The 25959-nt window shown below is 45.1% G+C and overlaps 1 protein-coding gene across 11 annotated transcripts in view; it reads right to left on the minus strand.

The window, feature by feature from the left end:
* The window catches only part of LOC116501414 (vasculin-like), a 65849-nt gene extending 41085 nt beyond the window's left edge, over window positions 1-24764 (minus strand). The window contains exons 1-4 of one of the 11 annotated variants that reach the window (XM_032206951.1): window positions 24090-24389; window positions 22100-23138; window positions 21313-21380; window positions 11454-11543 (exon numbers count right to left, since the gene is read on the minus strand). The gene's annotated coding sequence lies outside the window, so the exon portion shown is untranslated. The other 10 variants (XM_032206952.1, XM_032206954.1, XM_032206949.1 and 7 more) reach the window with 10 other exon arrangements.
* Between the last annotated feature and the right edge of the window lie 1195 nt (window positions 24765-25959).

Consider the following 25959-nt stretch of genomic DNA (forward strand, 5'->3'; position numbering starts at 1 on the left):
TATGCAAGCCAGGATGCTGTTGGCCTTCTTGGCCACCTGAGCACACTGCTGGCTCATATTCAGCTGACTATCAACCAATACTCCCAGGTCCTTCTCTGCCAGGCAGCTTTCTAACCATTCCTCTCCCAGCCTGTAGCTCTGCTTGGGGTTATTGCGCCCCAGGTGCAGGACCCGGCACTTGGCCTTGTTAAACTTCATGCAGTTGACCTCAGCCCATCGGTGCAGCCTATCCAGATCCTCCTGCAGAGCCTTCCTACCCTCAAGCAGATCGACACATGCACCTAACTTGGTGTCATCTGCAAACTTACTGAGGGTGCACTCGATGCCCTCGTCCAGATCATCGATGAAGATATTAAAGAGGACCGGCCCCAGCACCGAGCCCTGGGGGACGCCACTAGTGACTGGCCTCCAACTGGACTTGACTCCATTCACCACGACTCTTTGGGCCCGGCTATCCAGCCAGTTTCTAACCCAACGAAGTGTACGCCAGTCCATGCCACGAGCAGCCATTTTCTTGAGGAGAATGCTGTGCGGAATGGTGTCAAAAGCCTTGCTGAAGTCAAGGTAGACCACATCCACAGCCTTTCCCTCATGTCACTAAGTGTGTCCTCTGTCATAGAAGGAGATCAGGTTCGTCAAGCAAGACCTGCCTTTCATAAACCCATGCTGACTGAGCCTGATCGCCTGCTTGCCCTGCAAGTGCTGCATGATGACTCTCAAGAGAATCTGCTCCATGAGCTTCCCTGGCACTGAGGTCAAACTGACAGGCCTGTAGTTTCCCGGGTCTGCCCTCCGGCCCTTCTTGTAGATGGGCGTCACATTTGCAAGCCGCCAGTCAACTGGGACCTCCCCCGATAGCCAGGACTGCTGATAAATGATGGAAAGCGGCTTGGCCAGCTCCTCCGCCAGTTCTCTCAGTACCCTTGGGTGGATCCCATCCGGCCACATTGACTTGTGCACATCCAAGTGCTGTACCAGGTCACCAACCAGTTCTTCGTGGATAGTGAGGGCCACATCCTGCTCCCCATCCCCTTCCACCAGCTCGGGGTACTGGGTATCCAGAGAACAACCGGTATTGCCGCTAAAGACTGAGGCAAAGAAGGCATTAAGCACCTCCACCTTTTCCTCATCTCTTGTAACTAAGTTTCCCCCCGCATCCAGTAAAGGATGGAGATTCTCCTTAGTCCGTCCTTTTTGTGTTGATGTATTTATAAAAACATTTTTGTTAATCTTAACGACAGTAGCCAGATTGAGCTCCAGATAGCTTGTGGCCTTTCTTATTTTGTCCCTGCACAGCCTCACACATCCTTATAGTTCTCCTCGGTGGCCCGCCCTTTTTTCCAAGATGATAAACCATCTTTTTCTCCTAAGATCAGCCACAATTGCTCTGTTCAGCCAGGCTGGTCTTCTTCCACTCCGCTCGTCTTTGGGCACGTGGGGACAGACCGTTCCTGCATCATTAAACTTCCCTCTTGAAGAGTGCCCAGCCTTCCTGGACTCCTCTGCCCTTCAGAACCGCCTCCCAAGGGACTCTACAACCCGTGTCCTCAGCAGCACAAAGTCAGCCATCCGGAAGTCCAATACAGCGGTTTTACTGGTCCCCTTCCTGGCCTCGCCAAGAAATAGAGAACTCCACCATTTCGTGGTCACTCTGCCCAAAGACAGTTTCCAACCACCACATCTCCCACCAGCCCTTCTCTGTTTGTGAAGAGAAGGTCTAGCGGGGCGCCACCCCTGGGAGGCTCACTAACCAGCTGCATCAGGAAGCTATCTTCCACACTCTCCAGAAACCTCCTAGACTGCTTTCTCTGGGCTGTGTTGTGCTTCCAGGATATGTCAGGGAAGTTGAAGTCCCCCACGAGAACAAGGCGCTGAAGATTTCGCAAGTTCTGTCAGCTGCCTGTAGAACTCTTCATCCGTCTCCTCATCCTGGTTTGGCGGTCTATAACAGACCCCGACCAGGACGCTAGGCTTGTTGGCCTTCCCGCCATCCTAACACAAACGGACTCGACCTTGTCATTCCAGCCTCGAGTTCTACAACCTCGAAAGACTCTCTAATATAGAGAGCCACACCACCGACCCCTTCTGTGCTGCCTGTCCCTTCTGAAGAGCTTATAGGCAGTCATTGCAGCACTCCAGTCATGAGAGTGGTCCCACCACGTCTCAGTGATGGCAAACCAAGTCGTAGCCTGCCTGCCGCACGATGGCTTTCCAGCTCCTCCTGTTTGTTACCCATGCTGCGTGCATTGGTGTAGATGCACTTCAGCTGGGCCATTGCCTTATCCCCCGACCTTGCTATTGTTCCCCCTGGCACAGCTCCAACAATCCTTGCTTCAGCCCCATCCCCCTTCTTACCTAGTTTAAAGCCCTCTCAATGAGCCCTGCCAGCTCCTGGCCCAGGATCCTTTTCCCCTAAAAGATAGGGACCCGTCTGCAGCCATCAGGCCAGGTGCTGAGTAAAGTGCCCCCATGGTCGAAAAACCCAAGATTTCTGCGTTGGCACCAGTCCCGGAGCACGTGTTTAACAGGTGGGCTTTCCGCGTCCTCTCTGTACCCCTCCCTGCCACTGTAGGGATGGACGAATACACCACCTGCACTCCCGCTCCATCCACTAACCGGCCCAGCCCCCTAAAGTCTCGTTTGATAGCCTTCAGGCTTCTCTCTTCAATGTTGTCACTACCTGCCTGGACTATCAAAAGAGGATAATAGTCAGAGGGGTGTACCAGGTTGGGAAGCTTCCTGGCAACGTCCCTGACCCTGGCCAAAGGGAGGCAGCAGACCTCCCTACGGGTAGGGTCAGGCCGACAAATAGGGCCCTCTGTTCCCCTAAGAAGAGACACACCAGATCAATCACTGTTCATTAACATTGATAAATGATGACCAGAGAGCACCTCTCCTAGAAAGGCAGGCTGAGAGAGTTGGGGTTGTTCCCTGGAGAAGAGAAAGCTCCAGGAAGTTCTCATTGCAGCCTTCCAGTACCTAAACCGGGCCTACAGGAAAGCTGGGGAGGGACTCCTTGTCAGGGAATGTAGCGATAGGACAAGGAGTAATGGCTTTAAACTAAGAGGATAGATTTAGATTAGATATTAGGAAGAAATTCTTCAGAGGGTGGTGAGGCACTGGAGCAGGTTGCCCAGAGAAGTTGTGGATGCCCCATCCCTAGAATTGTTCAAGGCCAGGTTAGACAGGGCTTTGAGCAACCTGGTCTAGCGGAAGGTGGTAGAATGCATCCCTGCTCATGGGGGGGGTGTGGGGGTGGGACTATATGATCTTTAAGGTCCCTTCCAACCTAAACCATTCCATGATTCCATGATAAAACAGTTGTACTCCCAACATTAAAAAACGGCTATCAGAAATGTATTGAGGTAAGCTCCATAGATCTGAATACGGTGATTCTACTGTTTTCAGAAGCTGTCTTGGTAACAAAAGATTAAGCCCAAAATTTGTCACGATGAACTCATCGTTCTTTAGTAGCACAAACTCAAAACATACCTGCCTTTAGTAAAAGTATCCTGAAAGCTAACTTGGCTTAGGTTGCCCATCACTGAAACAGAGCTGTAAAATTCTAAAAAGGCAATAAAAGGATACTGAAATATTGCTATCCTCTTACTATTAACGTTCAAATGCATTTCAGTTTCCTGAACATTTTTAGCAGTCTGATTAAGTCTCACGGTAGCAATAGTTTCTGATGTCTGATTCAAGTTCTGCATAGTGACTTCATAAAAAAGCCTTCCATTGGTATAGATTTAGATTAAAATCTTCACAAAATGTATGTTTTGCTATGCACGTGGATAGTAGAATAGCTTGCAGCAAAGAAAAAATTAATTCATTTTTTTTTCTTGAGGGTCATCTAAGAAGTCTGTAAAGAATTTTGTTTCAGGTAACATGCAAAAATTATTCCAGTATTTAATTACTGAAAATTTAATTCTATTGTTTTGTGAGGTCTGAACATCAATAAGGCAGCGAACACCAAGTAAAAATGAACAGCTAGTTCCAAACACTGTACAGTGAAGAGATTTGATCTCGTAAAGATAAGTCACCCACTTTGAGCCACATTAGCAGCTGAAGCGAGAACACTACACCGTATAATCAAACAATCAAAATCAGTTTGTCTTTTTTTTTTTTTCATGATGGAGTTGATAGGGTCCTTTTGTGACAAAGTATTTTTCATCAGTTTTAAAGTAGCTGGAGACACTTTTAAAACAAAGTTGTCTTAGCACAACAGTATTCAGGAAAGCTTAATATATTTTGCCTCTGTTTTAGAAAGAGTAGTAACGTGTTGAGAAAAGGGAAATTGAAAGCAACCGCATGAATCAGAAGTCAAGACTTCTGTGAAAAGGCTAAGAAAAACATCATCTAGAGTCAACTCCCAGAACTCCACGTTACCAAAAAAAAAAAAAAAAAAACACAACAAAAAGATGGAACTAAAACAACTATCTTTAGCTTGGGCTTACCAAATTAATTAAAAACAAACAAACAAACAAATGTTAAACAGCACAGTCGTTCTTCCCTGAACATTTTCTTTTTATATCATCACAAAACAAAATACAAGTAAGGCCACATTTGGAATACCGTCATCAATTCAAAATTTTTCCAAGGGCAATAGCAAACTACTTCAGTCATCATGGACAAAAGAAGCCTCTAAGAAAACTTCTCTGCTTGCTTTGCCTCACAAAATGAGGAACTAAGATATATTTAACCATTGGTCATAAACATCTGAAGGAGTAAATTCCACTGAGAAAAGAGGTGTTTTAATCCAAAACACCACAAAATGACAATAAAAAAAAAAATAATTAAAAAAAAAAAACACAGCTGGAAATGGGGTTTTGAAGATCAGAAGAACAGGATTCTGGAACAACTTTAAGACTTCAAATATTCAAATCTGTCAATTCCTACTATGCTTAAATGCCAGAAATTAAGAATTGTTATACATGAAACTGTTTAACTACACAAATACATGCACACAAATATAACATTGCAATTAAGTCATTTTTCCCTTAGGTGGTGACCATGAGACTTGTCCTGGTTTCAGTTAGAACAGAAGTTTCAGATAGAACAGAATTAATTTTCTTCCTAGTAGCTGGTGGAATGCTGTGTTTTGGCTTAGGATGAGAAAGAGTGCTGATAAACACCCCCGATGTTTTAATTGTTGCAGAGCATGCTTCTACCAAGCCAAGGACACCTCAGCCTTTTGCTCTGTCCTGCCAACAGGCAGGCTGGGGTGCAGTAAGAGCTGGGAGGGGACAGACCAGGACAGGTGACCCAAACTAGCCAAAGGGGTATTCCATACCATCTGACATCATGCTAAACAATATATAGGGGTGGCTAGCCGGGGGGAGGGGGCCGGACTGCTCGGTTAGGCTGGGCAATTCGGTCAGTGGGTGGTGAGCAATTGCATTGTGCATCACTTGTTTGTACATACTATTATTATTATTTTCCTATTATCACCATTGTATTATTATTATTATTATTGTTATTAATTACTTTTGTTATTATTATTTTCCTGTCTTATTAAACTGTCTTTATCTCACTCACGGGCTTCACTTTCATTCTCTCCCCCGTCCCAGAGAGGGAGGGGAGGGTGAGCGAACGGCTGCGTGGTGTTTAGCTGCCAGCCGGGTTAAACCACGAACAAGACTAAACCCCCCCCCCCCCCCCCCTGAAAATTTTCCTCCTTTTCCTCCATTCTGAAAATGCTAGGTGGCTTTTAATAAGACTTCTGCATTTTCTTGAATATATAAAAATCTTACCACCCACCCCCCCCCCCCACTCACCAGGAGGAAAAAAGGACTCCTGCCACCAGAACTGTCAGTTACAGATTTCACCCTCCTTCACTCCTGAGGATTTCAATAATGCCCTGGTTTGGGCTGGGATAGAGTTCATTTTCCTCCTAGTAGCTGGTACGGTGCTGTGTGTGGGACTTAGGAGAAAAATAATGCCGGCGACACGCTGTTTCAGCTGTTGCAGAGCAGTGCTTACACTAAATCAAATCAAAGAGGCTTTGACCGCGTTGGTTTGCTTGATTGCAGTATATGTTCACAGTCATGAATAACTTGTGCAATAGCAGTCATGGTCAGGTCTGCCCCTCGATCATGAGCCCACCTGTATGTTGCATCTCTACCTTGATGGCCTGAGGTGTCATGGGCCCATCGGGCTATAAATAATTCATAGAATCATAGAATATCCTGAGTTGGAAGGGACCCTTAAGGATCATCAAGTCCAACTCTTGACACCGCACAGGTCTACCCAAAAGTTCAGACCATGAACTAATAATAATAATTCACCCTTATGTTGCCAACCCAGGTCCACCTGGGCCACTTCAATCTTAGCAGCCTGATCCACCTGCTGGTTGTTTTGATGTTCTTCAGTAGCACGATTCTTGGGCACGTGACCATTAACGTGGCGTACCTTTACAATCAGGTTCTCCACCCAGGCAGCAATATCTTGCCACAATGCAGCAGCCCAGATGGGTTTGCCTCTGCGCTGCCAGTTGCTCTGCTTCCATTGCTGTACCACCCCACAGGGCATTTGCTACCATCCATGAATCTGTGTAGAGATCGAGAATTGGCCACTTTTCCTGTTCAGCAATATCTAAAGCCAGCTGAATGGCCTTCACTTCTGCAAATTGACTCGATTCAGCAGCATCTGCAACTTGTCGTGTAGGACTCCATACAGCAGCCTTCCACCTCCGATTTTTCCCCACAATACGACAGGACCCATCAGTGAACAGGGCATATTTCTTTTCATTTTCTGGTAGCTTGTTGTACAGTGGGGCTTCTTCAGCACGGACCACCTCCTCCTCTGATGATATCCCAAAGTATTTGCCTTCTGGCCAGTCTACAATCACTTCTAAGATTCCTGGGCGACTGGGGTTTCCTATTTGAGCCCGCTGAGTAATCAGTGCAACCCACTTGCTCCATGTAGCATCAGTTGCATGATGTGTAGAGGGGACTCTTCCATTGAACATCCAGCCTAGTATCGGCAGCCTGGGTGCCAGGAGGAGCTGCGCTTCATATGCTGCTCCTTTATAAGCTGCCAATAACTCTTTTTTCAGTGGGAGTGTAGCGGGCCTCAGATCCTCTGTATCCCTGACTCCAAACCCCAGGGGTCGACCTCGAGTTTCCCCAGGTTCTTTCTGCCAGAGGCTCCAGGTGGGGCCATTCTCCCCGGCTGCGGTGTAGAGCACGTTGTTTACATCTGGTCCTGTTCGAACTGGCCCAAGGGCTACTGCATGCACTATTTCCTGCTTGATTTGTTCAAAGGCTTGTCATTGCTCAGGGCCCCATTCAAACTCATTCTTCTCATGGGTTACTTGTAGAGCAGGTTTACAATCAGACGGTAATTTGGCATGTGCATTCTCCAAAACCCCACAACACCTAGGAAGTTTGTGTTGCTTTTTGCTAGTTGGTGGAGACATAGCTGTTATTTTGTTGATCACATCCATTGCAATTTGATGACGTCCATCTTGCCATTTTATTCCTAAAAGCTGTCTCTCGTGCAGGTCCTTTGACTTTATTTTGTTTTATGGCAAAACCAGTCTTCAGAAGGATTTGGACTATTTCCTTCCCTTTCTCGAAAACTTCCTCTGCTGTGTCACCCCACACAGTAAAGTCATCGATGTACTGCAGGTGTTCAGGAGCTTCCCCCTGTTCCAGCACAGACTGGATCAGTCCATGGCAAATGGTAGGGCTGTGTTTCCACCCCTGGGGGCAGCCGATTCCAAGTGTATTGGACTCCCCTCCAAGTGAACGCAAACTGTGGCCTGCACTCTGCTGCTAGAGGGATGGAGAAAAATGCATTAGCGATATCATTGTGGCGTACCACTTGGCTGCCTTCGATCAAGTTCATACTGAAGTTCTAGCATGTCCAGCACTGCAGCACTCAGTGGTGGTCGTGACTTCGTTCAGGCCACGATAGTCCACTGTTAGTCTCCACTCACCATTAGACTTTCACACTGGCCATATGGGACTATTAAAAGGTGAATGAGTCTTGCTGGTCAGTCCTTGGCTCTCCAGTTGATGATTAGCTTATGGATGGGAATCAGGGAGTCTCGGTTGGTGCGATACTGCCTTCGATGCACAGTTGTGGTAGCAATTGGCACTTGCTGTTCTTTGACCCTCACCATCCCACAATAGAAAGGTTCCTCTTGAGAACCGAGCAAGGTAGATAATTAGGTTTAATGCCTCTGTCCTCTAAGGCAGCTATGCCAAAAAGCCCACCAGAACTCGTTTGGGTCCTTGAAATATCCTCTCCTGAGATGCACGGAGCACTGCTCTGCAACTAGTAAAACATCAGCATGTTATCAGCACTCTTCTCATCCTAATTGAAAACATAGCACCCTACCAGCTACTAGGAGGAAAATTAACTCTGTCCTAACTGAAACCAGGACACCTTGTAAATGATCACTCTTTTGTAAGATGTCCTGCAGGCTTGCTTATTGGGTCTCTCTGAAACTCATATGCTTGATGCACCTTCCTGAGTTAAGAAGAATTTGATTTATTTGCCATAGCTCATTACCAAGCAAAGCAGCAGCACCTATCTGAATACGAACAACATTGAATAATATATACCTATGTATTTTTAAGTCATAATGAAACTATAGTATATTTTAATGCTGATGGCTTATTTATTTTATCTATTTATACATATACTGACCTTATGATGGTAAGGTGGGGGTAGATTATCAAACAAGTTTGTAGCTGAAGGGTAGAGTTAAGGTTCCAACTTACGGTTTGTGGTATGCTGTATTTAAGGTAATAATCTGTGAGGCAGTAGGTAAAAGATCATAAGGTATGTGCTGTTTAGATGTGCATACATGTCAATTTTAGATTTTTCTGAAAACTGTGTGCATATATGTGTTTTTATTCTGTACATGTGTTTCGCTATACAAATCAATAGACTGAAGTTCTAAACTGCTCTTCAGGGAGCATCAAGAAATTTGAATTTGTCTTCATTTAAAATCTTATAAAATCTAACTTCGGGAATTCATGGCTAGAAGCTTCCTTAAATTTAATATATTTACTACTTCACTCATAAGCTTCGAGTATTCCTACTTGTTTGAGTTTATAATTGTGTTTTTTAATCTTCTAACAACCTCTGAAATACCGTGTCATAGAAATTGCTTCCTGTAAAATAATTTAGGCTATCCACTAAGCATGAGAAATATAGAAACTGAAAATGTAGAACTATTATTTCCTTGTATCTAGCTTCTGGTCATGGCTTCAGCTGTCAGGTTTTTCTAATTTTTAGTATTTTGAAATTTAGTTTTTGTATAATACTTCAGTTGGCTCTATTTAAATGGATTGTATTTAAGATGATAAATCCTTGAAATGGTCAAAAGTAAACAATCTTTTAGTAAATGAAGTTTAGATTCTAGGTGTTGTGGTGACTTTACTATTTTTCTGAACAGCTTTCTCCTTACTATAGTGGTGCCATTGGTCTTATGCCTCCCTGCTAGGACATAATGAAAAAGCAAAACTATTTTTATTTGTTCCAGTGGTTCAGACAGTGTTATGGACTCAAATATTTCTTGCCAACAGTAATGAAGCATGTCTTCAATATTGAAGACAGTTCTCTGGGCTAAGGAAGTATTTCTTCTGTATACTGAAGAGAACTCCCTTCTGCTGGCCCTCTTCAACACCAGTGGGACTGTCTTTCCTCTGCCTGCTAAATACTGGTTAGACAAGTTAACATGCTGTTAAAATTGGGTGGGGACAGTCTCTGATCTCCTGTCCTTGTCATCTTGATGTTCTGCTGTGCTTTTTTTTTCCAACCTCAGTAGAAGGAGATCATGTTAGGGAACACTTTAAGATATACAGGAGTCCATGGGGCCTGACCAGATACACCTATGAGTGCTGAGGGAGTTGGCTGATGTCATTGCAAGGCCATTTAAGCTTCTAGAAGATCATGGTGATTGGGATAGGTTCTAGAAGAGAGCACATGTTAATCCTCATCAGAAAGGGGATCCAGGGAGCTATAAGCCTGTTAGCCTCTCTTCAGCCTAGAGAAAGATGGTGGAACAACTGACCCTGGATGCAATTTCCAATTGCCTCTTGGTCCTTTGTGTGTTTGGGAACAGTCAGCATAGCTTTATGAAGGGGAATTCATGCTTAACTAAGCTAATAGCTACAGTAAAGCAACTAGAATGGTAAATGAAGGGAGAGCAGTGGATGTTATTTATTTTCAGAAGACATCAAAAGTCTATTACATTCTCAATAGAGAACCTGTCAAAGTATGCGTTAAACAACTGAACAATCCCAAAATAGGCTGAGTGACCAGGCCCATCTGTGGTGGGGTAACTCAGTATAAACTCAGGTGGGCAGATGAGTTCCACCGCAGCCGCACTCCCCCTCTTCCTCCTCAAAGGGGAAGAGGGAGAAAATATGACACACAGGGATGAAGGTTTGAGTTAAGGATGATCCAATTTTTAGGAATAAAATGGCAAGATGGACATCGTCAAATCCCAATGGATGTGATCAACAAAATAACAGCTATGTCTCCACCAACTAGCAAAAAAGCAACACAAACTTTCCTAGGTGTTGTGGGGTTTTGGAGAATGCACACGCCAAATTACAGTCTGATTGTAACCTGCTCTAACCAAGTAACCCGTGAGAAGAATGAGTTTGAATGGGGCCCTGAGCAACGACAAGGGGAAAAATCGGAGGTGGAAGGCTGCTGTATGGAGTCCTACACGACAAGTTGCAGATGCTGCTGAATCGAGTCAATTTGCAGAAGTGAAGGCCATTCAGCTGGCTTTAGATATTGCTGAACAGGAAAAGTGGCCAATTCTCGATCTCTACACAGATTCATGGATGGTAGCAAATGCCCTGTGGGGGTGGTTACAGCAATGGAAACAGAGCAACTGGCAGCGCAGAGGCAAACCCATCTGGGCTGCTGCATTGTGGCAAGATATTGCTGCCTGGGTGGAGAACCTGATTGTAAAGGTACGCCACGTTAATGGTCACGTGCCCAAGATCGTGCTACTGAAGAACATCAAAACACCAGCGGTGGATCAGGCTGCTAAGATTGAAGTGCCCAGGTGGACCTGGGTTGGCAACATAAGGGTGAATTATTATTATTAGTTCATGGTCTGAACTTTTGGGTAGCCTGTGCGTGTCAAGAGTTGGACTTGATGATCCTTAAGGGGCCCTTCCAACTCAGGATATTCTATGATTCTATGATTATTTATAGCCCGATGGGCCCATGACACCTCAGGCCATCAAGGTAGAGATGCAACATACAGGTGGGCTTCATGATCGAGGGGCAGACCTGACCATGACTGCTATTGCACAAGTTATTCATGACTGTGAAACATATACTGGCAATCAAGCAAACCAAGCGGTCAAAGCCTCTTTGGCATGGAGGATGATGGCTGAAATATAATATGGAGAAGCCTGGCAGATTGATTACATCACACTCCCTCAAACCCGCAATGGCAAGCGCTGCGTACTGACAATGATGGAAGCAACACCGATGGCTGGAAACAATATCCTGCGCCGCATGCCACTGCCTGGAACACCATCCTGGGCCTTGAAAAGCAAGTCCTGTGGCGACATGGCACCCCAACAAAGAATTGAGTCAGACAATGGGACTCATTTCCGAAACAACTTATAGACACTTCGGCCAAAGAGTACACTGAGTGGGTGTATCACATCCCCTATCATGCACCAGCCTCTGGGAAAGTTGAACGATACAATGGACTGTTAAAAGACTACACTGAAGCAATGGTCGCTGGGACATTCAAAAATTGGGATAACGCATTTGGCAAAGGCCACCTGTTAGTCAACACTAGGGGATCTGCCAACCGAGCTGGACCTGCCCAATCCAACCTGTTACGTACTGTAGAAGGGGATAAAGTTCCTGTAGTGCACATAAGAAACATGCTGGGTAAACAGTCTGGGCTACTACCTGCCTCAGGAAAAGGCAAACCCATTCGTGGAATAGCTTTTGCTCAGGACCTGGATGCACTTGGTAGGTAATGCAAAAGATGGGGAGGGTCCGGTGTGTACCTCAAGGGGATTTAATACTGGGTGAGAATAGCCCATGAGTTGAATTGTATCATGTTAATTATTATATAATACTGTATGTCTCACTACCATTATTGCTATATACCATAGATGAGAAAATGGTGATTAATTTAAATGTATTGGAAGAGTGCAACCAGAGCACAACATAAATGGTATGGAATAAGGGGTGGATGTATGTCCTGTTTCAGCTAGGATAGAGTTAATTTTCCTCCTAGTAGCTGGTAGGGTCCTATGTTTTGGATTAGGATAGAGAAGAGTGTTGATAACACACTGATGCTTTAATTGTTGCAGAGCAGTGCTTATACTAAGCAAGGGACGTCTCAGCTTCTCCCATCTGTCCTGCCCGCAGGCCAGGCTGGGGGTGCAGCAAGAGCTGGGAGGGGACAGACCCAGGACAGCTGACCTAAGCTGGCCAAAGGGGTATTCCATCCCATCTGACGTCAGTGCTGACAATATAGTAGGGGTGCTAGCCGGGTGGCGGGGGCAGCTGCTGAGGGATAGGCCTGGGCATTGCATTGTGCATCACTTGTTTCATACACATTATTATTAGTAGTACTATTATCATCATCATATGTTATTATTAGCGTTATTATTTTCCCATCTTATAAACTGTCTTTATCTCAGCTCACAGGCTTCACTTTTTCGTTTCTCTCCCCATCCCAGAGAGGGATGGGGGGGGAGCGTGAGCGAATGGCTGTGTGGTGTTCAGCTGCTGACTGGGTTAAACCACAATAGAAGGAAATGAAGACACATGATTTTCTACAGGGAAATTAAAACAATGTTCACACTAGCAGAGATATCGAGCACCAACTGTACTGCATTTCATTACAATACAAAGAGAAATCTATTTGCCAAGGTCAAAGGGCTTTCTGGAGAAGTAGCAGGCAACATGCTCACTGAAACAGAGCAACTCTGGAATAACCAAGCTACAGAATGAATTGACCCTACAGGTTTCCCATCTTGGGCCAGGTTCATTAATTTACCTCACCTGATACAGCATCAACTGCAGAATTACAAAATTTTGCTCTGAATTCTAAGATAGTATATGCTCAAGTCCTAGCCAGACTAGTCCCTCTTCATAAAGAGAAATGTTCAGGATCTTTACCTCAATAAGTAGTTAAATAAAAGTTTTTCCTTTTTCTGCAAAACCACCTTCTTTAAACAGAAAATTTCTTGTGATAACACATCCTTCCCTGTTTTCTCTAAGTTCAGAGTAGCACTAATTTGAAGTTTCTAAGTGTAAGCTTTAAACAATACTTCTGTTAAACCTTATATACCTCCATTTTATTCTCGTTTTAGAGAACTTCCTTACATTTTCATTTAGTTTGAACAAAGCGAAACAAGCTAATTTCAAGTTATTTTGCTATCTAAAAAACTGTACATTCATAAGAGAAAAGAAACATTCAAGTCCTAACATAAGCTTTGCCATTTTGAAAGTGCAAACACTTGTGCTTTTGCAGTGATTTATGACCATCACTATTACAACAAAACAGTTCTCATGTTGGAAGTTATGAAAAAAGAATATTGTCAGAAAGATGGTTAGTCATTGGAACAGGTTGCCCAGGGATGTGGTGGAATTCCTGTCCCTAGGAGTGTTTAAGGAAAGGTTGGATGTGGTGCTTAGGGACATGGTTTCAGTAGGTGATACTGATGGTAGGGGGGGGATGGTTGGACCAGATGACCTTGGAGGTCATTTCCAACCTTAATGACTATAATTCCATGAAAAGATTAATTTCCTTGTTTCTCTCTATGTAGATGCACAGCCACAGCTGTAACACTGTAACAAAGTAAGCTTAAATCTTTATAATTAAACCTTAAAACACTTTAAAGGGAAAGTGTGGGTGTAATTCCACCCCTTATTTCAAGGTAGAAGATGGTTTACAGACAAAAAAATTTACAAACAAGGTTAAGTTTAGATACAGTAATTCCCTAAAGTTCTGTGGTTCTCTGAAATTTGTTTACCTTTATTAGAGGTGCAAGTTTTTGACAATATAATTGAACCTTTAAAGGTCTTCTCTCACACAGGGTCAACGTATGTTCAGAAGTTCTGAACACCTAGCTGAAGTCTCTTCTTTCTCAAACTGTGCTACTGCAAGATCAAGTAAAATCTCCAGTTTGTTTCACTATTTCACCATCCAATACAGAATTGTTCTGTTGAGAACTCTAGCATTGGAAAATGAGGGAGAAAAAATGATTTATTTTTTTTTAATTTACCTTCTTGCCTCATCTTTAAAAATAATTGCATGAGAACTACGGCTATCCTGCACTGGGAACTGGATGAAGTCCCCATCAGATTTGAACACCTCCAGAAGTCTTGTGACATGCCAAGGTATGAGAACTGCAGGACATCAAACTGCATCAGTCAATTTTTAATCATTTAAGCCAACATTAATAATCTGGTAAAGATACAAACTGTAAGACCCAACATTATAGTGACTTAGCAAAACAAACAAAAATACAAGGAAAACCCACCTTCATTCCTACTTAGTGCTGAAGTTCTTCACATGGGGATGACTCTACTGAGGAATACTTACTACCATTGTAAGGACCTAGAACATCAGTAGACTTCCTGAGAGACAGATGTTCTAAAATTCCCAGCTATTATTCTTTATCATATGGTCTGTTTTCTGTATATAGATATGCTTTATGAGCAGTGGAGTTTAGGTCACTCCTGTGACTTCAGTATTAGTGTCACAAATCAAAACATCTTTTAGACATTTTAGAAACAGACAGGATTGTGAGAAAGCTTAAAATAACTTGATCACTACTTTTATCCAAAAAAAGCTTGTCTTCTTTGAACTAAACCACCCCCCAAAAAAAAAAAAAAAAAAAAAAAAAAAAGCAAAAAATAGTGGTATTCTGTAGCACTGAATACTTCTTATTTGAAGGTAAACTACAACCAGGTTCTTTCTGCTTGAAATCCTACACTTGCAGTACCATTTAGTGAAAACTGGATAAACACTGAACCTTACAAGGCAAGAGAACCAAAGTCCACAAAGCTGAAACATTAGTGAAACATCAGTTCAGCATACATTACCTAACACTTGTATGCACTTTGCAGTCTTCACAAGGATTTAAAGAAAAAACAGTTGTAAAAGATGGCAGCTTTGAAATACCCCAAGTATATAAAGCTGAAAAATGATTTTATGTATTTCAGCTGTTTCCCTGAGCATACTTACAAAAAAAAAAAAAAAACAAAAAAAAAACTGTGGAAGAGTTGATAGCACGACATACAATTTTATCATCAGTCACTGTGTAACATTACTACTCAAAAACACAATAAACAAAATTAAAAAAAAGAAGTGTGCCAAGCCTCACTCAAGTTAATTTTCAATCAGATCTGTGAATAGTTCTCCTTGCAGGTAAAAAGTATTCCCAGTACTAAAAGAAATGAGCAACTTCCCCAGACATCCCTGATAAATTATAATTGTCAAACTGTTTTATCCACACATTTTAAAATAGAAGCAACTCAGAAGAGAGAGGAAGAAAAGTAACTTCAAGTACATTAGCTCATGAAGCACTAACTAGAAGCTAATTATCTACACAGTTTCCCTACATCATTTTACAGATTCAATTCCACAGAATCACAGAATTTCTAGGTTGGAAAGAGACCTCAAGGTCATCGAGTTCCAACCTCTGACCTAGACGCTAACAGTCCCCACTAAACCATGTCCCTAAGCTCTACATCTAAAACGTCTTCAAAAGACTTCCAGGGATGGTGACTCAAACCACTTCCCTGGGCAGCCTGTTCCAATGCCTCACAACCCTTTCAGTGAAGAAGTTCTTCCTAACATCTACCTAAACTCCCCTGCGCAACTTAAGCCCATTCCCCCTCGTCCTGTCACCAGGCACGTGGGAGAAAAGACCAACCCCCACCTCGATACAGCCTCCCTTGAGGTACCTATAGAGAGCGATAAGGTCGCCCCTGAGCCTCCTCTTCTCCAGGCTGAACAAGCCAGCTCCCTCAGCCGCTCCTCGTAGGACTTGTTCTCCAGGCACCTCACCAGCTTCGTCGCCCTTCTCTGCACCCGCTCAAGCACCTCGTTGTCCTTCTTGTAGCTAGGGGCCCAAAAACTGAACACAGGACTCAAGGTGCGGCCTCACCAGAGCTGAGTACAGGGGGACGATCACCTCCCTAGCCCTGCTGGTCACACTGTTTCTTATACAAGCCAGGATGCCGTTGGCCTTCTTGGCCACCTGAGCACACTGCTGCTCATATTCAGCCGACTATCCACCATCACTCCCAGGTCCTTCTCTGCCTGGCAGCTCTCCAACCATTCCTCTCCCAGCCTGTAGCTCTGCTTGGGGTTATTGCGCCCCAGGTGCAGGACCTGGCACTTGGCCTTGTTGAACTTCATGCAGTTGACCTCAGCCCATCGGTGCAGCCTATCCAGATCCTCCTGCAGAGCTTTCTACCCTCAAGCAGATCGACACACGCACCTAGCTTGGTGTCATCTGCGAACTTACTGAGGGTGCACTCCATGCCCTCGTCCAGATCATCGATGAAGATATTAAAGAGGACCGGCCCCAGCACCGAGCCCTGGGGACGCCACTAGTGACTGGCCTCCAACTGGACTTGGCTCCATTCACCACTACTCTTTGGGCCCGGCTATCCAGCCAGTTTCTAACCCAACGAAGCGTGCGCCAGTCCAAGCCAAGAGGCAGCCAGTTTCTTGAGGAGAATGCTGTGGGGAATGGTGTCCAAAAGCCTTGCTGAAGTCAAGGTAGACCACATCCAGCAGCCTTTCCCTCGTCCACCCAGCGCGTCACTCTGTCATAGAAGGAGATCAGGTTCGTCAGCAAGACCTGCCTTTCATAAACCCATGCTGACTGGCCCTGATCGCCTGCTTCCCCTGCAAGTGCTGCATGATGACTCTCAGGAGGATCTGCTCCATGAGCTTTCCTGGCACTGAGGTCAAACTGACAGGCCTGTAGTTTCCCGGTCTGCCCTCCGGCCCTTCTTGTAGATGGGCATCACATTTGCAAGCCGCCAGTCACTGGACCTCCCCGATAGCCAGGACTGCTGATAAACGATGGACAGTGGCTTGGGCCAGCTCCTCTGCCAGTTCCCTCAGTACCCTTGGTGGATCCCATCCGGCCCCATCGACTTGTGCAAATCCAAGTGCCGTAGCAGGTCACCAACCAGTTCTTCGTGGATAATGAGGGCCACATCCTGCTCCCCATCCCCTTCCACCAGCTCAGGGTACTGAGTATCCAGAGAACAACCGGTATTGCCGCTAAAGACTGAGGCAAAGAAGGCATTGAGCACCTCCGCCTTCTCCTCATCTCTTGTAACTAAGTTTCCCCCCGCATCCAGTAAAGGATGGAGATTCTCCTTAGTCCTCCTTTTGTGTTGATGTATTTATAGAAACGTTTTTGTTATCTTTAAACGGCAGTAGCCAGATTGAGCTCCAGATGAGCTTTGGCCTTCCTAATTTTGTCCCTGCACAGCCTCGCTACTTCTTTAAAGTCCTCCTTAGTGGCCTGCCCACTTTTCCAAAGCTTATAAACCCTCTTTTCCTCCTAAGATCAAGCCACAATTCTCTGTTGAGCCAGGCCCGGTCTTCTTCCCCGCCAGCTCGTCTTTGGCACGTGGGGGACAGACTGCTCCTGCGCCATTAAGACTTCCCTCTTGAAGAGCGCCCAGCCTTCCTGGACTCCTCTGCCCTTCAGAACCGCCTCCCAAGAGACTCCACCAACCAGTGTCCTGAGCAGCTCAAAGTCAGCCCTCCGAAAGTCCAATACAGCGGTTTTACTGGTCCCCTTCCTGGCCTCGCCAAGAATAGAGAACTCCACCATTGCGTGGTCACTCTGCCCAAGACAGCTCCCGACAATCACATCCTCCACCAGTCCTTCTCTGTTTGTGAAGAGAAGGTCTAGCGGGGCACCTCCCCTGGTAGGCTCACTAACCAGCTGTGTCAGGAAGCTATCTTCCACGCTCATCCAGAAACCTCCTAGACTGCTTTCTCAGGGCTGTGTTGTGCTTCCAGGATATGTCCAGGGAAGTTGAAGTCCCCCACGAGTACAAGAGCTGAAGATTTCGCACTTCTGTCACTGCCTGTAGAATTCCTCATCCGTCTCCTCATCCTGGTTCGGCGGTCTATAGCAGACCCCGACTAGGACACTAGCCTTGTTGTCCCTGCCGATCCTAACCCAAAGGGACTCGACCTTGTCATTCCCAGCCTCGAGTTCTACAACCTCGAAAGACTCTCTAATATAGAGAGCCACACCACCACCCCTTCTATGCTGCCTGTCCTTTCTATAGAGCTTATAGGCAGTCATTGCAGCACTCCAGTCATGAGACTGGTCCCACCACGTCTCCGTGATGGCAACCAAGTCGTAGCCTGCCCGCCGCACGATGGCTTCCAGCTCCTCCTGTTTGTTACCCATGCTGCGTGCATTGGTGTAGATGCACTTCAGCTGGGTCATTGCCTTATCCTCTGGCCTTGCCATTGTTCCCCCTGGCACAGCCCCAACAATCCTAGCCTCAGCCCCATCCCCCTTCCTACCTAGTTTAAAGCCCTCTCAATGAGCCCTGCCAGCTCCTGGCCCATGATCCTTTTTCCCCTAAAAGATAGGGACCCGTCTGCGGCCATCAGGCCAGGTGCTGAGTAAAGTGCCCCATGATCAAAAAACCCAAGATTTCTGCGTTGGCACCAGTCCCGGAGCCACGTGTTTAACAGGTGGGCTTTCCGCGTCCTCTCTGAACCCCTCCCTGCCACTGTAGGGATGGACGAATACACCACCTGCACTCCCGCTCCATCCACTAACCGGCCCAGCCCCCTAAAGTCTCGTTTGATAGCCTTCAGGCTTCTCTCTTCATGTTGTCACTACCTGCCTGGACTATCAAAAGAGGATAGTAGTCAGAGGGGCGTACCAGGTTAGGAAGCTTCCTGGCACGTCCCTGACCCTGGCCAAAGGGAGGCAGCAGACCTCCCTACGGGTAGGGTCAGGCCGACAAATAGGGCCCTCTGTTCCCCTAAGAATCGAGTCTCCAACAACAATAACCCTCCTGTCTTTCTTGGTGGAGGCAGTCCTGAGGCGCGGAGTTGACCTCCTTGCCCCAGGCATCCTCCTGGGAACATTTGCCACCTCTTCCTCACACACCGGCCTCTCAATCTCTAGGGCCTCAAACCTGTTGCGTAAGGGCACCTGGGAAGGTGGGGCCGGAAGGGGAGGGCATCGCCTGCGAGGTCGAGCAGGGACCTGTTTCCATTCCTCCTCAGCTCCCAGATCCCCTCCCTCTGCCCGATGGGGACAGGGCAGGGGGTCCACCCCCATTTGAGGAGTCTCACCTCAGCACCTCCCCTTGAGGCCCTGCAGGGAGTTACTCCAGAAGTCTATCTCCCGCTCACACTCCCTGATGTCCCTCAACCTCTCCACCTCCTCCTTGAGCTCCGCCACCATGCGGACCAGATCATCCACCTGCTCGCACCTCATGCACGCAGTTTCTCTGCCTCCTGCCGATGGCAGCAACAGGCTCAGACACTCCTTGCATCCGGTGACCTGAACTGCTGCATTTTTTAACGGGTAGTCGGTCTGCGTGTGTACCGACTTTCTGGAGAGCGCACCGTGCCTGGTGGCGACCATTATCACCTAGTTACGGCTGTTGTTAACGAGGTGTTGTTTGTGTGTAGGGGGAGCGCTCTGCCCTTCCTGCGCGCCCTGCCTGCGCGCCCTGCCGCGCAAACTGCCGCGCCACGCCCTGGTCGCTCGCGCTCCCTAGGGGCAGCTTTTGAACGGCTGGGGAGGGGGCGCTGCTGGCTCCGCCTTCGCCTCGTCAGCCTCCCTCACGAGGGCTGCCGGGTCCTGGCGGCTCCCTCAAGTAGGCTCGATGCCGGAAAAAATTAGCCCTGCCTGGCCCGATCCCCCGCTCCGCTGCAGAACGCGTCTGCCCCGGAGCCGATCGCCTCGGCAAATGGAGCCGATCGCCTCGGCAAATTCCACTTCGTTTATTCCAATACAAAAGGTATGTTTAAATAAAGGCTTGAAGTATAAGCTCCCTGGGGCAAGTACCTTATTTTCATGTTTATCTACAAAACACTTAACGTACTGTCAGCACTACACAAATAAAAACCTAAAGGTGGTATTACAGTAGACCGTCATGCTAAGCATTTTCTCCTGAATAGGCCTCATCCAACTCTGAATTTTGCTCACTGTACAAGGGCACAGCTGTAAAGCACACCACGTCAAATGCACATGCATACAAATCAGAACAGTTGCACTTTCCAAGTGCAAACAGTATAAAAATAGGCAAAAAAGAATACATCTTTCTGGTTGCTGGTATGATTAAATAAATAATTTAATAAAGTTAAAAGGCAAACTTCAAAACATCCACAAGAGAAAGATGTGATTTCAAGCAGTAAGGGGATATAGTTCCTCAGTTTCAGCATGAACCCCCTCCCCCATCAAGAAGTAAAAGTTTCTTGTAGTATTGAAAGTTAATAGCTTGAAAAACAGACGATTTTTTTCTATTAAGAACAAGTATGCATTTTACTATGTTTGTGGGCATATAATAAACAAAATCTAATAGCCACTTATGCCTGAATTCTTTCCATTCACCAAATGGTTTAAAGCAAAACAGACTACTCCAGCTAAAATAATGAAGGCAATTCTATTAGTTTGGTTCCTTTACAAGTGGCTCAGTTCATTCACTCAAATCCCAGCCACACTAAAAAACTCAATGCAGAAAAGAAAGAAATTACAGAAAGACTCCTATCTTAAACAGTTCCTATTTCAGTTTTGCTGTTTTGAAAAGACAGAAGTTAAAGTAACAAAACAGCAAAGTCATTCAAAGAAAACAAAATACCGAAGCTAAATCCAACTTTTAGATACTGACAAGGTAACACAAAATAGAACTACTTCATTGATCCTAAGAAATTTAAAATATTTACTTAGAAGCAAGTGTTATTTGTAGTAAAAATAAAACGTTACAGGAAAAACAAAAAAAACAAAAACAAAAAAAAAAAACACTGTAGCAGTCCTTCAGCATAATTTCCCATGCTTAAAGTTACTTTTCTGCCAGGCTTTAACGCAAGCCATATTCTCAAAAATCTTTGCAATGTCCTTAGATTTTTTTCTTTTTATTTTATTATCTCAGTATTACTAATAGTTTAGTATCACAGAGTCTCTGAATTATTTTTGAAAAGATGGTGACTACAATAAATGTGTCACCTTTAACAGAGACTCGATTTATAGTCTACCCAATAATGCTTTAATTATTTAAAGCTTTATGAATAAATGGGGGGGGGGAAACGACACACGACTACATAAAATTACCACTGACTTTTGAATTAAGTTGTTCCGTCCATCTTAATTTTCCTTGAGGCAGTAGCAATTCAGCTGAAATCAAGCCTGCAAAGAAAAATATTACAAATATATATTAATTTCCACGGTTAACTGTATCTACATTGATAAATCAATTACAGGGGAAGATGGCACCAATACAACTAACACATAAAATTGGTTAGTTAGCCAATATATTTTGGTTTTAAATCCTTCACAAGAAAGTTGTGGAGGGTTGCTTTTTTTGTTATGATATAGTTTCAAACCAGACTCATTCCCATTACAGAACAGGAAATTACTCTGAATACAACCTTAAAGTTTCAATGGAAAGAATAGAAATTTGCTTCCATACAGGACAAAGAACAGCGAAAGGAATAGATTTTAAAAAAGCTACATCAATACCTTCGTGCTACAAAAATGCCTAATGAAAATGGAAGGACAAGCCATCCAACAGACCTATTCAAGAAGCATAACAGCTCACTATTGAGATTACAATATTAACACAAAGGGATAAGTTACCTATGGATTCAGTCTAGATGTATTTTTTAAGTCTCCCAGAAGAATCACACTCCTACATACAAATTGCTCTCTGTAGTAGTGCATGTATTCTTCAAATCCTTACAGATATTCCATTAATTGACAAATAAAACCTAGATTCTGCAAGCTCATTTCAATGTTCTCAAAAGAAAAACAGCATCCTCTAGGCAGAAACTGTTACTAATTTAACCATTCTACCAACAAAATATTTATTCAAGTGTAAATTTGTTTATGAACACTACAATACTTACCTAATCCAAGAGGACCACACGAGGTGTCGTTAGCACCACGTGATTTATGTTTTTCCAGTTTGTTTTCCTTGAGATAATATCACAAGCTATTGTTGATACTACATTCATAGCTGTTTGACATGAATTTGACATCACAGGAATCAGCTACCCATCCTTCTTGCTTACAGATTCCACAAGGCTATTTACAAAGCTTGCTAAGTCTCTAACTTAAGAAGCTTGTGTTTCTTTCTGAAGGCTTCTCCTCTCATCTATTCCATATACATATCACTATAAGAAGCATCAACTCCAGATGAAATAAATACACTTTTTATACTGTAAACTGTAAAGCCAAAAAAAAACCAACAATTTTTATATCTGAACTAAATAGCATTTCCTAATTTCAGAGAGCAGAGACATTTGTAAACAACAGCTATCTGGATATCACTCTATTGCTTACCGGCAACAACATTTTTCAACAGAAGTAATTACAAACAAATTACTGTTATGTTTTTCATTTAGAAAATAGGTCTTAGTGCAAAATGACAAAAGACTATATTAGAAAATCAAAAAAAAAAAGGGGGGGGGGGGTAAAATATCTGCCATGAAACTTTTCAGCAACATCTACACAGTAACTCAGGCTGCACTTAATCTGGAGTCAGTTCACAAAATTGGTTATGCCTATGACTCAGACAGAACATCGCTTGAAAGAAAAAAAGTAACTAAAAACCAAGAAGCACGTTATTTTGACAACCAAAGCATTCCAAACTTGATACATTCAGCCATGTATCCATGACATGTGAAGTGTCCAAGGGTGAAGCGCTCTGTGCTTCTAGAAAGAGAAAGCTCACAAACTTCCAATTCACTTTCCAGATGCCTACTGATTGTTCCAGAAGCCTTTTCAGGAGGATACACTTGGACAAGTAATCCACAATCAGTGTCCGATATCTCCCCACTTTCAAAAAAAAGCAACTACAGCAGGTCGATCTCCACCATTCTTCCTCCCTACCAGCTAAGGCAAAACAAGCCAAACATCCAGGGCTCTCTCTGTAATCCAAATTACCTAAGGGAAAAGAATCAGAGCCATCAGTTTTCACTTTTGAAATCTTAACCGGCATTACAAACAAATAGATATATCTGAATCTTAAAAAGTAAACGTGCATGCAGTCAGGCAACAAAATCCCAATACAGAAGGCTAGTGAAACCTGCACTCACACCCTGGAGAGCGCAGCGGGCATGCACCGGAGAACACAGCACTTCAGTGCTAACGTTCTCCTGTCCTTATAAAAGAAGCAGGCATCTTCTTCTCCGGTCTCCGAGGGAAAGAGGAGAAAAAAAAAAAAAAAAAAAAAAAAAAAAAAAAAGGACGCTTCTCATTTTATTGGGAAAAAAAATCAGCCTGCAGGACACCCGAGAAGGAAGGCGCTGACCCAGACTAGAGACAGCAAACAAGGCACGAAGCAAACCCGAAAAAGTGGCGGGGGCTGCCCGAGGAATCCTGAGCCGCAGGGAGCAGCACCGAGGCAGGCAGGCAGCCGGCCACAGCGTGGGGGAACAGCCCAGGGAAATCCCTAGCTTCTCCGCGAGAGCTTTTGCTACTGATAAAGCGTCGGGAGCCGTGAAGGGTTCCGCCAGACCTGCCTCCCCAGGCAGGGCTCCCCCCCGCCTTCCCTTGGGCGGGCCTCCCGCCACACGGGACCCTACGGCAAGGGAAGAAGAGGGGCAGCCCCACACCCCTCACAATAGCACCCACCCTAAATACTCCACCTCTGCTCCCTGGCGGCGGTTGTTGTTGCTGCTGCCGCCACCACACCGTACGCAGCAACAGCGACTCTCCACCCCCAAGAATCACGAAGAACCCCCAGACGCAAGAGCACCACACACGCAAACACACATGTACAAACACCAATCACCTCACTCCCAAAATGGCGCCACTCCGAGCTACAACGTTCAGCGCGCCCAAACCTCGCGAGAGCTACCGCGCGATTCCACAGGAGCCTGAGGTGGGGCTTACCGGCCGCCGACGAGGTATGCGACCCCACCTCGCCTGCAGGAGTTCTCTGCCGTGACGTTATGAGAACAATCCCGAACGTTCAACGCGGGACGGCGGGGAAATCCTTAACGTGCGTCCTGCCTCGCCCGCGGGAGTTCCCAGCACCGACGTAATGAATTGTGCGGCGGCGCAGCCTTACTGGCCCTAGCGGCCGTACACTGGTACAAGCCGCCGAGTGGCCAGGACCAGTCACTGAAACGAACGCTCAGGCCGCGATCATACAAACCATCCCAGACACCGCTGAAAGATGCATGCCTTACGATCTTCCCACGGATGTGGGCGGAAGAGACCAGTAGAACATCACCCACCGTCGGGTGGGCGGGGCTGCGTAGGGAACTGCGCGGCCCAGCCGCTGCTAGCAAAGGCAACAGAGTTAAGTTACCCTGCTCGCCGGATTTGAAACTAGTGAGAGCCCAGTATCACCGTTTAAACAAACTAACTAAAAAAAATAGCATTTTCATTAAATTTATAAAAATAGCTTGAACTTACGAGTGAAAATACGTTTAACATATTGCATTTGACGCGTACCTTTTTTAAAGAAGTGAGTCAGGGAACAAGATAAAGGATGTTGATTCCGTAGGTCTTAGCTAGCGCAATGGTATGTAAACGGCCCCAAAGATAAGGCAGTAAAAGACTGTATGCATATGTTATAAATGGCTCAGGATTCAAATTAGGATTAAATAAAAAAAAATAGGATTTATTGAAAGAATATAAAGGAATAGAGGTAAGCAAACAGCGCTGGGTGCACCGGGAGTCTCCGCTCCACCAGGACGCACACCAGTTACATCAAGCAGCTGATTTTTATGCTCCTAGACTAATACATATTCATGACTACTTCTAAAAAAAATAGATTATTAAATTAGCTTCCGGGGTGCAGTCCCTCCTACTGGAGCATGCGCAGTCTCCTCTGGGGTCTCTTCTGGGGGTCTCTAGGGGTCTTTCATGCTGAAGGCTCGTAGTCTTCCTCTCCCCCTTTGTACTTACTGGGCACCATACCAAGTTTACAGAACATCCTCTTCAAGTCTTGTCTCCCAGCCGTCCTTCAGCTTCTTTCTCCTTCTTCTTTATCTCTCGGCCCCCCCTAACCAGATACCAAAGATCCGCATAGTATCCCATAACAGTCACTAGTTGTTATCAGTTGTTCTGAAACTCCCAGACACACGAGTAATTAAAACATTCTTCCCCAGCCATTCACAGACACATCTATAGCAGTGTTAGAAATAGAAGTCCGGAATAACAAAAGCAAACAGGTTCATAAATTTAAGAAGTGATAAATTGACTAGAATGAGGGGGAGACTGGGACACACTGCAGCTGTGGTTCAAGAATTAAATTGCCAGTGCAGGGCCCAGAGGCAGACAGGATTCAAACAGAATTGTTCTTTATGGACACGAATTGTTAAAACATTCCTCACACATAGATAATGGAACCAGCAAGAACTGGCTTGACTGCTGAAGTCTGTCAAAGAAAGGAAGGGTCAGGAGTTGAGCAGCAAGGAAGACATCTGGCCTTCATCAAAAGACCACCAGATTACATCTGACGACCACCCAAGGACTCCAGTATGCATGCGAATAGGGGCGGGAACCTACGTTAATGATTCTTCAGAGACCTGATGAATATGCAAGAGCCTTACAGGAAATGAAATGAACATGTATTTGTCCCACTAATATAAGCACACAGCCAGTAACCCTTGGTGTGTCTGTTAGGCGGAGCGATCCCCCTCACACCCACCGCTGTAATAAAGAATACCTGCTTAAAAACTTTGGTTAGTGAGTTTTCACTGTGTCAGAAATACGATGCACCTTCATTTGGCCTGGAAACTAAATGCCTGAA

Source organism: Aythya fuligula, chromosome W, assembly GCF_009819795.1.
Source record: "Aythya fuligula isolate bAytFul2 chromosome W, bAytFul2.pri, whole genome shotgun sequence".
Lineage (NCBI taxonomy): Eukaryota > Metazoa > Chordata > Aves > Anseriformes > Anatidae > Aythya > Aythya fuligula.